Consider the following 15249-nt stretch of genomic DNA (forward strand, 5'->3'; position numbering starts at 1 on the left):
AGATTTTAATTTTAATTAGATCCCATTTGTTTATTTTTGCTTTTATTTCCAATATTCTAGGAGGTGGGTCATAGAGGATCCTGCTGTGACATATGTCAGAGAGTGTTTTGCCTGTTTTCCTCTAAGAGTTTTATAGTTTCTGGTCTTACGTCTAGATCTTTAATCCATTTTGAGTTTATCTTTGTGTATGGTGTTGGAAAGTGTTCTAGTTTCATTCTTTTACAAGTGGTTGACCAGTTTTCCCAGCACCACTTGTTAAAGAGATTGTCTTTTCTCTATTGTATGTTCTTGCTTCCTTTGTCAAAGATAAGGTGTCCATAGGTGCGTGGGTTTATCTCTGGGCTTTCTATTTTGTTCCATTGATCTATATTTCTGTCTTTGTACCAGTGCCATACTGTCTTGATGACTGTGGCTTTGTAGTAGAGCCTGAAGTCAGGCAGGTTGATTCCTCCAGTTCCACTCTTCTTTCTCAAGATTGCTTGGTTATTCAAGGTTTTTGGTATTTCCATACAAATTGTGAAATTATTTGTTATAGCTCTGTGAAAAATACTCTTGGTAGCTTGATAGGGATTGCATTGAATCTATAGATTGCTGTGGGTATTATACTCATTTTCACTATATTGATTCTTCTGATCCATGAACATGGTAAATTTTCCATCTGTTAGCATCCTATTTGATTTCTTTCACCAGTGTTTTATAGTTTTCTATATATAGGTCTTTATTTTCTTTAGGTAGATATATTCCTAAGTATTTTATTCTTTTCATTGCAATGGTGAATGGAATTGTTTCCTTAATTTCTCTTTCTATTTTCTCATCATTAGTGTATAGGAATGCAAGGGATTTCTGTATGTTGATTTTATATCCTGCAACTTTACTATATTCAAATGCTAAAGGATATTTAAACCGTGTATAAACTCGAACCCAAAACAATAAAGTAAATGGCAATGAGATCATACTTATCAATAATTACCTTAAACGTCAATGGGTTGAATGCCCCAAGCAAAAGACAAAGACTGGCTGAATGGATACAAAAACAAAACCCCTATATATGTTGTCTACAAGAGACCCACCTCAAAACAAGGGACACATACAGACTGAAAGTGAAGGGCTGGAAAAAGATATTCCATGCAAATAGAGATCAAAAGAAAGCAGGAGTAGCAATACTTATATCAGATAAAATAGACTTTAAAACAAAGGCTGTGAAAAGAGACAAAGAAGGTCACTACATAATGATCAAAGGATCATTCCAAGAAGAAGATATAACAATTATAAATATATATGCACCCAACATAGGAGTACTGCAATATATAAGACAAATGCTGACAAGTATGAAAGGGGAAATTAACAATAACACAATAATAGTGGGAGACTTTAATACCCTACTCACACCTATCGATAGATCAACTAAACAGAAAATTAACAAAAAAGCACAAACTTTAAATGATACAATAGACCAGTTAGACCTAATTGATATCTATAGGACATATCACCCCAAAACAATGAATTTCACCTTTTTCTCAAGCTCACATAGAACCTTGTCCAGGATAGATCACATCCTGGGCCATAAATCCAGCCTTGGTAAATTCGGAAAAATTAAAATCATTCCAAGCATCTTTTCTGAACACAATGCAGTAAGATTAGATATCAATTCCAGGAGAAAAACTATTAAAAATTCCAACATATGGAGGCTGAACAACATGCTGCTGAATAACCAACAAATCACAGAAGAAATCAAAAAAGAAATCAAAATATGCATAGAAATGAATGAAAATGAAAACACAACAACCCAAAACCTATGGGACACTGTAAAAGCAGTGCTAAGGGGAAAGTTCATAGCAATACAGGCATACCTCAAGAAACAAGAAAAAAGTCAAATAAATAACCTAACTCTACACCTAAAGCAACTAGAAAAGGAAGAAATGAAGAACCCCAGGGTTAGTAGAAGGAAAGAAATCTTAAAAATTAAGACAGAAATAAATACAAAAGAAACAAAGGAGACCATAGCAAAAATCAACAAAGCCAAAAGCTGGTTCTTTGAAATGATAAATAAAATTGACAAACCATTAGCCAGACTCATCAAGAAACAAAGGGAGAAAAATCAAATCAATAAAATTAGAAATGAAAACGGAGAGATCACAACAGACAACACAGAAATACAAAGGATCATAAGAGACTACTATCAGCAATTATATGCCAATAAAATGGACAACGCGGAAGAAATGAACAAATTCTTAGAAAAGTACAACTTTCCAAAACTGAACCAGGAAGAAATAGAAAATCTTAACAGACCCATCAGAGCATGGAAATTGAAACTGTAATCAGAAATCTTCCAGCAAACAGAAGCCCAGGTCCAGACGGCTTCACAGCTGAATTCTACCAAAAATTTAGAGAAGAGCTAACACCTATCCTACCCAAACTCTTCCAGAAAATTGCAGAGGAAGGTAAACTTCCAAACTCATTCTATGAGGCCACCATCACCCTACTACCAAAACCTGACAAAGATGCCACACAAAAAAGAAAACTACAGGCCAATATCACTGATGAACATAGATGCAAAAATACTTAACAAAATTCTAGCAATCAGAATCCAACAACACATTTAAAAGATCATACACCATGACCAAGTGGGCTTTATACCAGGGATGCAAGGAGTCTTCAATATCCACAAATCAATCAATGTAATAGACCACATTAACAAATTGAAAAATAAAAGCCATATGATTATCTCAATAGATGCAGAGAAAGCCTTTGACAAAATTCAACATCCATTTATGATAAGAACTCTCCAGAAAGCAGGAATAGAAGGAACATACCTCAACATAATAAAAGCTATATATGACAAACCCACAGCAAACATTATCCTCAATGGTGAAAAAATGAAAGCATTTCCCCTAAAGTCAGGAACAAGACAAGGATGCCCACTTTCACCACTACTATTCAACATAGTTTTGGAAGTTCTGGCCACAGCAATCAGAGCAGAAAAAGAACTAAAAGGAGTCCAAATTGGAAAAGAAGAAGTAAAACTCTCACTGTTTTCTGATGACATGATCCTCTCCATAAATGATTTTCAATACCTCTTTTGCATTCAGTGAGATTATCATCCTATTTTTCCTCTTCAATCTGTCAATGTGGTAAACTGTGTTAATAGGTTTTTCTATTTGATCATGAGTGCTGACTTTTTAACTAAATTGTCTAATTATTTTAGCAATATTTTATTTAGCTTTTTTTGGTAATGTTTTTAATATTGGCCTGTAAATTTCTTTTCTCATATTGTCTCTTTGTTATATTTAAGTATCAGAGTTTTAGCCTTGTAAATTGCATAGAAAGTATTTTCTCTTTATCTAATCTCAAGAAGAGTTTTTAATTGAAATTATCTATTCCTTGGCAATTTTACAAATCTAAAATTATTAAGGCCAAATCTTTTCATAAGAGGAAGGTATATAACTACTCATTCAAGTTATCTAATGGTTTTATTAGCATTCAGGCTTTCTATTTCTCCTGAAATGAGCTTTGCTAAATTATTTCTAAGATTTTTGTCTAAGTTCTCAAATTTATTCACATATTGTTGTTCATAGCATTATATATTTTTTTAAACACTTCTTCTCTATTTGTATTCCTCCCTCCTATTTATGCTTGTGCTTCCCTGGTGACTCAGGCAATAGAGTCCGCCTGCAGTGCAAGAGATAGAGGTTCAATCCCTGGGTCAGAAAGATACCCTGGAGAAGGGAATGGCTACCCACTCCAGTATTCTTGCCAGGGAAATCCCATGGACAAAGGAACCTGGTGGGCTACAGTCCATGCAGTCTTGAGGAGTCGACACAGCTGAGAGACTGTCACTTTTACTTTCTCCTGTTTATATTGATCACTCTGTCAGAAATTATTTAATTAACCTTTTAAAAGACCTAGCTTTTAACATTGATTCCTTCTATTTAAGAAATGGTTGATCTTACTTTTATCTTTATCTTTCACTTATTTTTATTCTTTCCTTTACTAACTTAGTAAGTTGAATGTTTAATTCATAGTCATTATTTTTTAGAATTTCCTATTTTCTAATAAACATGTTTTATGATATTTATTTCCCTTTAAGTTTTCTATGGCTGCACCCCATGAGATGTTTATATTAGTAATTTCGATATTCAGGTCAAAGAATTTTAATTTTCATTATGATTCTTTCTTTGCATTTTGAATTATTTAGAAGTATGTGATTTATGTTCTAATTAAATGAGAGTGATAGTATTTATTGATTTATAAGTTACTTAGGAAAAAAGTATTTTTAATGATTTAGTTCATTGAAATTTGTTGTATCTTGCTTTGTGACATAATGTTTGATCATTTTTATAATGTTGTCTATGTGTGAGGATAATTTATAGCTATAATTTTCAATATAAGATTCTATATCTATCAAGCTTATTTATTGTGTTGTTTAAAACTCCTAATTCCTACTAACTGTTGTATTCCCTATCCTCCAATTGCCGAGAGAGCACTGAAAACCCTATTTCATCAATTTTTTAATATAGTTTTGTCAATTTTTGTTCTCTATAGGTGCATACAAGTTTAGAATTGATGTATCACCTAAAAAATTGAATTTGTCATCATTATAATAATGGTCTTTATTCCTCATATGTTATTTGTCTTGGTAAATTTAGATGTATCTTTTATAAACTCTATATAGCTGGGTTTTGTTTCTGTGCTCAATATGGAAATTTCTATATTTGAGTGGACATTGTAGTGCCTCTATATTTTTTTTGTCAGAATTATTTCTACCATCTAATTTTGGTTTGTTTGTTTGTTTTGTTTTTGTTTTTACTGCTTTTTCTATGCTGTGTTGTTCTTATTCTTTGTATTAATTGAAGGATCTGTGGGTGTCTTTCTTGCATTTTTAATACTCTGCTGTTTATGAGTTAGGACTCTATTATCTTTTAGACTTTAGATACTATGTTTCAGTCCTTTTAGTATTATACAAGAATTTCTAGCATATAGACTGTAGTAGGCAGAAAACTAGCACTCCTACTCCCAAAATGTTCACATCCTGATCTTTGAAACCTATGAATATATTTTCAGGCATAAAGAATTTGCAAATGTGATTACAAGTCAAAGTCCTTGAGGTGGAAAATTTATCTTGGATTATCCAGATGGCCAAATCTAATTAATATATTCCTTAAAAATAAATAATCTTTCAAGGCTAAGATTTGAAAGAGATGTGACAATAGACAAATTACTAACAAGATACAATAATGTTGGCTTTGAATGTAGAAGAAGGTGGCCATGAGCCAGGAATATGCATTCTGTCATTAAAAAAAAAGTCAAGGAAATGAATTCTTTCCTAGAGATTCCAAACAGAAATTGAACCCTGATAACAATATGGATTTTAGCCCAGTGAGGCCTTTGGGGGACTTCTTATCACTAAATTTGCCATAAATTTTTGTAACATCAATAGAAAACTGTTTAGTATACACACTTAATCAAAATTACTTAGTATCATACGACATCAGCAAGATGGCAGGTGATGAAGCTCCAGGCCTCTGTTCTCTCATATAAACACCAAATAATCAATAACATATGGACCAAAATAGTTTTGTGAAAGCTTTAGAAGTGGCAGCAACCAAGAATATGCCAAGCCAAGAAAAAACCACATTCAAGTCAAGAGGAAATTTATGTTTTTCCTTACTCTTGTGCCACCACCTTCCTGTAACTCCCTGAGCACAGTAGCAGGTTATTGGGAGAAGGAAGTACAGCTTCTAGTTCTTATCTTGTGATAGAAAAGAAAAAAATATAATTGACTGGCAATGGTCCAACTTGTCTGAGGACTGTTTTTCTGTCTTACTTGACTATGAGAGCTGACAGGAATGATGTAAGAACTGGGTTATAAGACTGGATATTTCAACTGAAAACTTATTCTGGTGCCACAGTTTGTTAGACTTTCAGAAGGTTTGCAGACACATGAACACCTGCAGAATATTACAGGCCAATCCCACCACCTGCCTCAGCCCCTTGTCACTGAATGTAGAGACAATGCTGAGGACTGAAAACCCCCTTGAAGCCACCACAAACCCTCTTCAACTTTCACCATCGAGGATCATGCAGATTTTGATGTAGTGACTAGATGCCTCAGCGAATGACACACCACACCCCTTTGGACACATTGCTGTCATGTAGCCTCACATTTGTTGTCCTTCACCACCAGGACTGGGGCTATACAATGTCCCAGTGCCCACCCTGACCCTGACTCCCTTGCAAGTGAAGAGCCTTCTTTACGGAAGTCAGTATATAAAGCCTGGAAGAGGTGATTGCTAATTGAATGTGCATAAATCTATGCAAGGCTACAGAGATTGTGAAGAGTCAAGAGAACCTGAACCAGCAAAGAAACATAATAAACCCAGTAACTGACTCCAAAGAAATGACATCTACAAACTGCCAGACAAACTATTTAAAGTAATTGTTCTAAAGAAACTCAGAGACCACAAGTGAACACAGATAAATGATTTAACAAAATCAGGAAAACAATACAAGAACAAAATGATAATTTCAACAAAGAGATATAAACCATAAACTTAAAAGCTTCTGCACAACAAAGGAAACTATAAGCAAGGTGAAAAGACAGCCTTCAGAATGGGAAAAAATAATAGCAAATGAAGCAACTGACAAACAACTAATCTCAAAAATATACAAGCAACTCCTACAGCTCAACTCCAGAAAAATAAATGACCCAATCAAAAAATGGGCCAAAGAACTAAATAGACATTTCTCCAAAGAAGACATACAGATGGCTAACAAACACATGAAAAGATGTTCAACATTACTCATTATCAGAGAAATGCAAATTAAAACCACTATGAGGTACCATTTCACGCCAGTCAGGATGGCTGTGGTCCAAAAGTCTACAAGTAATAAATGCTGGAGAGGATGTGGACAAAAGGGAACCCTCTTACACTGTTGGTGGGAATGCAAACTAGTACAGCCACTATGGAGAACAGTGTGGAGATTCCTTTAAAAACTGGAAATAGAACTGCCTTATGATCCAGCAATCCCACTGCTGGGCATACACACGGAGGAAACCAGAAGGGAAAGAGACACGTGTACCCCAATGTTCATCGCAGCACTGTTTATAATAGCCAGGACATGGAAGCAACCTAGATGTCCATCAGCAGATGAATGGATAAGAAAGCAGTGGTACATATACACAATGCAGTATTACTCAGCCATTAAAAAGAATACATTTGAATGAGTTCTAATGAGGTGGATGAAACTGGAGCCTACTATACAGAGTGAAGTAAGCCAGAAAGAAAAACACCAATACAGTATACTAACGCATATATATGGAATTTAGAAAGATGGTAACAATAACCCTGTATATGAGACAGCAAAAGAGACACTGATGTATAGAACACTCTTTTGGACTCTGTGGGAGAGGGAGAGGGTGGGATGATTTGGGAGAATGGCATTGAAATACGTATAATATCATATATGAAACAAGTCGCCAGTCCAGATTCAATGCACGATACTGGATGCTTGGGGCTGGTGCACTGGGACGACCCAGAGGGATGGTATGGGGAGGGAGGAGGGAGGAGGGTTCAGGATGGGGAACACATGTATGCCTGTGGCGGATTCATTTCGATATATGGCAGAACCAATACAATATTGTAAAGTTTAAAATAAAATTTAAAAAAAAAAGAAAGTTTCAACATCAGACTCAATCAAGCATAAGAAGATATCAGTGAACTAAAGGTAGGTCATTTAAATTATCAAGTCAGAGGAGAGAAAAGAATAAAAAAAATGAAGATATGCTATTGGACTATATCAAAAGAAATAATATTTGCATTATTAGAATTTCAAAAGAGACAAGATATATAAAGGGGAAGAAACCTATTAAAAGAAATAATGGATAAAAACTTCCCAAATCTGAGAATGATATGGACAACCAGGTACATGAAACTCAAATTTCCCAAATAAAGTTCAACCCAAAGAAGACCACCAAGACACGTTATAACTGTCAAAAAATCAAAGACAAAGAAAGAATTTCGAAAACAACAAAAGAAAAGTTTATCACACACAAGGGGATTCCCATAAGGCTATCAGTGGATTTATTAGCAATAACCTTGCAGGCCAGGAGAGAGTGAGATGACATATCCAAAGTACTGGGGAAAAAATCCCCACTGACCAAAAATTACATTACCTGACAAATTTGGTGGGAGTAGAACTTATGTTCTCAAGGTGCATGTGTGTGCATGCACACACACACACAACAGGAGGTCATAGAGATATTTGATTATGGTAATCATTTTGCAATGTATGCATATATCAAAATATCACATTATACATCTTAAGTATATACAAATTTTGTTAATTAAAATAAGTGAAAAAATTGTTAAGATAATATGCTGAAAGAAAAAATGTCAACAAAGAAGACTATATTTTAAGGAAACTATCTTTAAAAATAAAGGAGAATTAAAACATGGATGTGGAGTACATCCCTCTCCATGGATACATTAGTAATATACCTTCAGACAGAAAATGTCACAGAACACCAGTTGAGAGCAGGCAGGAGTTCCTGACAATAAGAAAGGAATGTATGTATCCATGCAAAACTCAGTAGGGCAAAGGAAAGAAAGGAAAAAGGGGAGAGTGAGCAGGACTGGCCCTGCACCTGGGAGTGGAAGAACTGAAGCAGGGATCAGATCCCTACGTTGCAGCAAGTGCAGCAGCTGATCTATGACAGTCTGAATGAAATGAGAAACACGCAGACAATCCTTGCCACAGCCCTACATACACTGGACAGGGATGCAAGTGCCCTGGAACACATGGCAGCTGGAGCTGGACCATAGGGACTGGAGAGTAATCCCAGGGCAAGGTCCACTGTTGACTGTGAGGAGACAACCTGAGGGGCATGAGGAAGGATATCACAGTGGGAAATGCCTTTGGAGGAAATCCTGGCCACCATGGAGGCAAGGAGTTAGTGCTGAGTCACATGCAGGTATTGGAGCCATCACTGTAGCCTCTCTCTCCACAAGCCAGTGCTGGCAGCTGACTATAGAGAAGGACTCTAGAGATGGTGGCCTTTTAAGTGTGTGATGCACTGAGCAATAGATATGGAACCCAGCCAGGGGGTCCATATAAGTAGCCTGACACACCAAGCAACAGATAAGGACCAGCCAAAGAGGCCCTTTCTTGGAGAGGGAAATGGCAACCCACTCAAGTACTCTTGCCTGGAGACTCCCATGAATGGAGGAGCCTGGTGGGCTCCAGTCCATAGAGTTGTTAAGAGTCAGAAACGACTGAGCAACTTCACTTTCACTTTCAAAGAGGCCTTTTGAACACCAGCTGCTAGAAGCCAGAAAAATATTCTAATAGTGCCATAACTCTTGCAGCTGAGTCAGCTGGCATCCTGCACACTTGGTGCTGCCAGGGTGCCTGTGATCCAAATAGCTACACCACCTCCACACTCAATCCTCAGTGGGACAGAGCTGTCAGAGGCTAGACAAAAACCTTAACAGTGCCATCTCTCCTGCACTAAAGGCAACTGACTCCCCTGTGTACATGACATTACCAGGGTCTCCATGATCCAAGCAGCTGTGCCACCTCCATGCTCAATCCCCACTGGGGAAGAGCTGCCAGAAGTTAGACAAAATCCGAAGAGCACCACATCTCCTGCTCCCCTAGCTTCTGGCTCCCCTGCATACCTGCCACTGCTAGGGACCCCGTGATCCAAGCAGGTGCACCACCTCCACACCCAGTCTACACTGTGGCAAACCCAAGTCCTCCAGGGCAACCTCAGAAGGAAACTCCTGAAGGACAATCCGCACGCAGAGGTGGGGATAAAACCACAGTTGAATCCCAGGGGCACTGTGGTTAAGAAAGAGAATCAAAAACCTTCCCACCAGCTATACATGCTGCATATAAAATCTAAATAATCAAATAGGCAGATTTTGTGTCTGTGGAATATATAAAAGGAGCTCCCACAAAAGACTATATATGAGAGCTCCTGCAAAAGAAACCACACTAGCTCTGGATGCTGTGGACATTGGAGGCAAAACATTCAGGAGTAGGGCCAGATTAGAATCTGAGCTTTCCCCATGGCAAGTCCAGTGGAGGGCACCCTAGAGAGGCAGAGGTGGACTGAAACTCATGGTGAGGGAAAGGACTCTGACAGCCGAGATCTGGGGAAAACATTTATTGTTATTCTTATATTTCGATTTGTTCTGTAGTTGATTCTGAATTTTTTTTCTTCTTTATTTTCCCCTCTGTGGTGGCTGTTGATTTTATTACTACTATTAAATCTATTTAAACTTTTGAAAACTTTTAAAATCACATCTTTCATTATCTTTATATACTTCTACCTCTATGTTGGCCTTTTGCAGTTATATAGGGTTTGGGGCTTTTTTTTAATATTTTATGTATTTTTAAACTGTTTTACTTTCTAATTCTTTTGTTTATTTTTCTTATTGTTCTTTTCCTACTGCAGTTATTCTTTATATATATATATATATATATATATATATATATATATATATAATAAATCAGTTTCATATATTTTTGTTTAACTTTGTTTTTCTGTATTTTTTCTTTTCTTCCTTTCAGTATGTTTCATTGTTTTGCTTCCTTTATTATATTTCCCAATTAGCACTCTTTTTTTTTCTTTTCTGCTTTGTATATTACTTAGTTTTCTTTTTAATTGGTCAATATCATTTTTGGTTTCCTTTGCTTAGCAGGTAGCTTTCTAATACTTTCTTTTCTTTGGAATGTTTTGGTTGTGTGTGTGTGTGCATGTGTGTGTGTTCCATAGTTTTCATCATTTCTCTGATTTTGTATTTACTATGTGCATGACTCATCTTTTGTTTATTGTTTTGTTTTTTGTCTTTGCATGTTTGTTTTAATTCCCTTTAATGCCATAACAAATGACTTGAGGGATCTCAACACCCTGGCCAGAGATCAGGCCTGATCCTTTGGAGAGGGAGCACTGAGTCCAGGACCCTAGACAACCAGAAGATGCCAAACCCCAAGGAGTACTAATTAGTGAGAATGCCTATGAAAGTTCCACCTGTATACAAGACTAGGCATCAACCAACTGCCAGGAACAACCAGTGTAGGATACTTCACCCAAACCAAAAGCAAGACAAAGACACAAACCCAAGCTTCAACAGACTGGATTCCCAGGTACCCGAAAACATACCACCTCACACATCCCTATCCATCAGAGAGGAAGGAAATTCACCCTTTCCCACCAGAACACAGGCACAATTCACTCCAAACAAGAAACCTATACAAACCCCTGGAACAACCTTACCCACTGAGGACAGAAACCAAAAGGAAGAAAGAATACAACCCGAAAGCCTGGGAAATGGGACCTCAATCACAGTAAGTTAGAAAATAAATGAAAAAAACAGAGAAATATTGTAAAGATGAAGGAAAAAGGTAGAAACTCGCAAGACCAAATAAGCAAAGAGGAACCAGGCAAACTACCTGAAAAAGAATTCAGAGTCATGACACTCAAGATTGATGATACAAAACGTCGAAAATAGAATGGACAAAATGCAAGAATCAATCAACACACTCAACAAGTACCTAGAAGAAATAAAGAATAAACAAACAGAGATGAACAACACAAATATGAAATCAAAAACACTCTAGAAGGAATCAATAGCAGAATAACTGAGGCAGAAGAATGGTTAAAAGCTGGAAGAGACAAAAGCAAAGTAAAGGAAAAAGAATGAAAAGAATTGAGGATAATTGCAGAGGGCTCCGGAACAATATTAAACATGTCAACATTCAAATTAAGGGGTCCCAGAAGAAGAAGAGGAAAAGAAAAGTTCTGAGAAAATTTTTGAAGAGGTTGGCTTTTATCCTTGGGTTGGGAAGATCTCCTGGAGAAAGGAAAGGCTACCCACTCCAGTATTCTAGCCTGGAGTCGGACACAACTGAGCTACTTTCACTTTCACTATAGTCAAAAACTTCCCCAACCATGAGAAAGGAAATAGTTAATCAAGTCCAAGAAACACAGAGAGTCCCATACAGGATAAACACAAGGAGAAACATGCTGAGACACATACTAATCAAACTAACAAAGATTAAACACAAAGAAAAACTATTAAAAGCAGCAAGGGAAAAGCAACACATAACATACAAGGGAAAGTCCAAATGATCTTTCAGCAGAAACTGCAGGCATAAGGGAATGGCAGGATATAATGAAAATACTAAAAGATAAAAACCTACAACCAAGATTACTCTACCTGAAAAAGATCTCATTTAAAATTGATGGAGAAATAAAAAGTTTTACAGACAAGCAAAAGTTAAGAGAATTTAGCACTACCAAATCAGTTTTACAAAAAATGTTAAAGGGACTTCTATAGGTAGGAAACACAAAGGAAGGGAAAGAACTACAAAAACAAACCCAAAACGATTAAGAAAATGACAATAGAAATATGTGTGTGTGTGTGTGTGTGTGTGTATAATCACTTTAAATGTAAATGGATTAAATGTTCCAACCAAAAGACACAAACTGGCTGAATGAAAAAAGACAGAGAGAGAGACCCATATATATGCTGTCTACAATAGAGCCACTTTAGACCTAGAGACAAATATAGACTGAAAGAGAGAGGATGGAAAAAGATATTCCATGAAAATAGAAATCAAAAGAAAATCAAGTGGGAATTCTTATATAAGACAAAATGACCTAAAAATAAAGAATATTACAAGAGATATGGAAGGACACTACATAATGATCAAGGAATCAATCGAAGAAGAAGACTTAACAATTGTAAATATTTATGTACCCCAACATAGGAGCACCTCAATACATAAGACAAACACTAATAGATATAAAAGGGGAAATGGACAGAAACACAACAATAGTTGGAAGCTTTAATATCCCACTTACACCATCGTGCAGAATGTCAAAACAGAAAATTAATAAGGAAATACAAGCCTTAAATAACATCAAACAAGATGGACCTAATCGATATCCTCAGGACTTTCCATTCAAATGCAGAAGAGTTTATTTTCTTCTCAAGTGCACATGGAACATTCTCCAGGATAGGCCACATCTAGGTTACAAACCAAGCCTCAGTAAACTGAAGAAAATTGAAACTGTATAAAGCATATTTTCTAACCACATACTATGAGCCCAGATTTCAGTTAAAGGGAAATAACTGTAAAAACCACAAACACGTGTAGATTAAAAAATACATTTCTAAAAAAAAATGGTAATGAAAACACAACTCAAAACCTATGGAATGAACCAAATCAGTTCTGAGCAGGAACTTTGTAGCAATAAAATACTACCTCAAGAAACAAAAAAAACATAGAATATACAACCTAACTTTACATCTAAAGCAACTGGAAAATGAGGGGAAAAAAGAAACTCAAAGTTATTAGAAGGGAAAAAAATCATAAAATAAGAGCAGAAAGATATGAAAAATAAATGAAAGAGACAATAGTAAAGATTAATAAAAGTAACAGCTGGTTCTTAGAGAAGACAAAGGAAATTGACAAACCATTTAACAGACTAATCAAGAAAAAAGAGAGACAAATAAAATCAACAAAATTAGGAATGAAAAAGAAGAAGTTAGAGCAGACAACGCAGAAAAACAAAGGATCACGAGACTACAACAAGCAACTATATGGCAATAAAATGGACAACCTGGAAAAAATGAGCAGATTCTTAGAAAAATTCAACCTTAAAAGATTGAACCAGGAAGAAATAGAAATTATGAACAAGCCAATTACAAGCATTGAAATTGAAACTGTGATAAACTCTACCCGCCCCCCCCCCACACACACACACAAAATAAGCCAAGACCAGATGGTGCCACAGGTGAATTCTATCAAACATTTAGAGAAGAATTAATGCCAACACTTCTTAAACTCTTTCAATATTTTGCATAGGAAGGAACTCTTACAAAACTCATTCTATAAGGCCATCATCACCCTGATAACAAAACCAGACAAAGACATCACCAAAAAAGAAAATTACAAGCTAATATCACTGATGAATGGGCTTCCATGGTAGCTCAGCTGGTAAAGAACCACCTGCAATGCAGGAGACTTCAGTTCAACTCCTGAGCTGGGAAGATTTCCTGGAGAAGGGATCAGTTACCCACTTCAGGATTCGTGAGCTTTTCTGGTAGTTCAGACAGTAAAGAATCTTTCTGCAATGTGAGAGACCTGGGTTCAATAACTGGGTTGGGAAGATCCCCTGGAGAAGGACATGGCAACCCACTCCAATATTATTGCCTGAAGAACTAATGGACAGAGGAGCCTGGTGGGCTACAGCCCATGGAGTCACAAAGACGTGGATATGATGGAGTGACTAAGCATGGCACAAAACTGATGAACATAGATGCAAAAATCCTCAACAAAATTCTAGCAACACATTAAAAACATCACATTAAATTCAACAACACAATAAAAAGATCATATATCATGATGAACTGGAATTCCATCACCTCTACTAGCTTTGTTCATAGTGATGCTTATTGACTTCACATTCCAGAATGTCTGGCTTTAGCTGAGTGATCATGCCATCGTGATTATCTGGGTCGTGAAGATACTTTTTTTGTACAGTTCTTCTGTGTATTCTTTCCACCTCTTCTTAATATCTTCTGCTTCTGTTAGGTCCATACTATTTCTGTCCTTTATTGAGCCCATCTTTGTATTAAATGTTCCCCTTGGTATCTCTAATTTTCTTGAAGAGATCTCTAGTCTTTCCCAATCTATTGTTTTCCTCTATTTTTTTGCACTGATTGCTGAGGAAAGCTTTCTTATCTCTCCTTGCTGTTCTTTGGAATTCTGCATTGAAATGGGTATATCTTTCCTTTTCTCTTTTGCTTTTTGCTTCTTTTCTTTTCACAGCTATTTGTAAGGTCTCCTCAGGCAACCATTTTGCTTTTTTGCATTTCTTTTTCCTGGGGATGGTCTTGATCCTTGTTTCTTGTACAATGTCATGAACCTCCATCCATAGTTCATCAGGCACCTTATCAGATCTAGTCCCTTAAATATATTTCTCAGTTTCACTGTATAATCATAATGGATATGATTTATGTCATATATTAATGGTCTAGTGGTTTTCCTACTTTATTCAATTTAAGTCTGAATTTAGCAATAAGGAGTTCATGGTCTGAGCCAGAGTCAGCTCCCAGTCTTGTTTTTGCTAACTGTGTAGAGCTTCTCCATCCTTGGCTGCAAAGAATATAATCAATTTGATTTCTGTATTGATCATCTGGTGATGTCCATGTGTAGAGTCTTCTCTTATGTTGT

Source organism: Bos indicus x Bos taurus, chromosome 2, assembly GCF_003369695.1.
Source record: "Bos indicus x Bos taurus breed Angus x Brahman F1 hybrid chromosome 2, Bos_hybrid_MaternalHap_v2.0, whole genome shotgun sequence".
Lineage (NCBI taxonomy): Eukaryota > Metazoa > Chordata > Mammalia > Artiodactyla > Bovidae > Bos > Bos indicus x Bos taurus.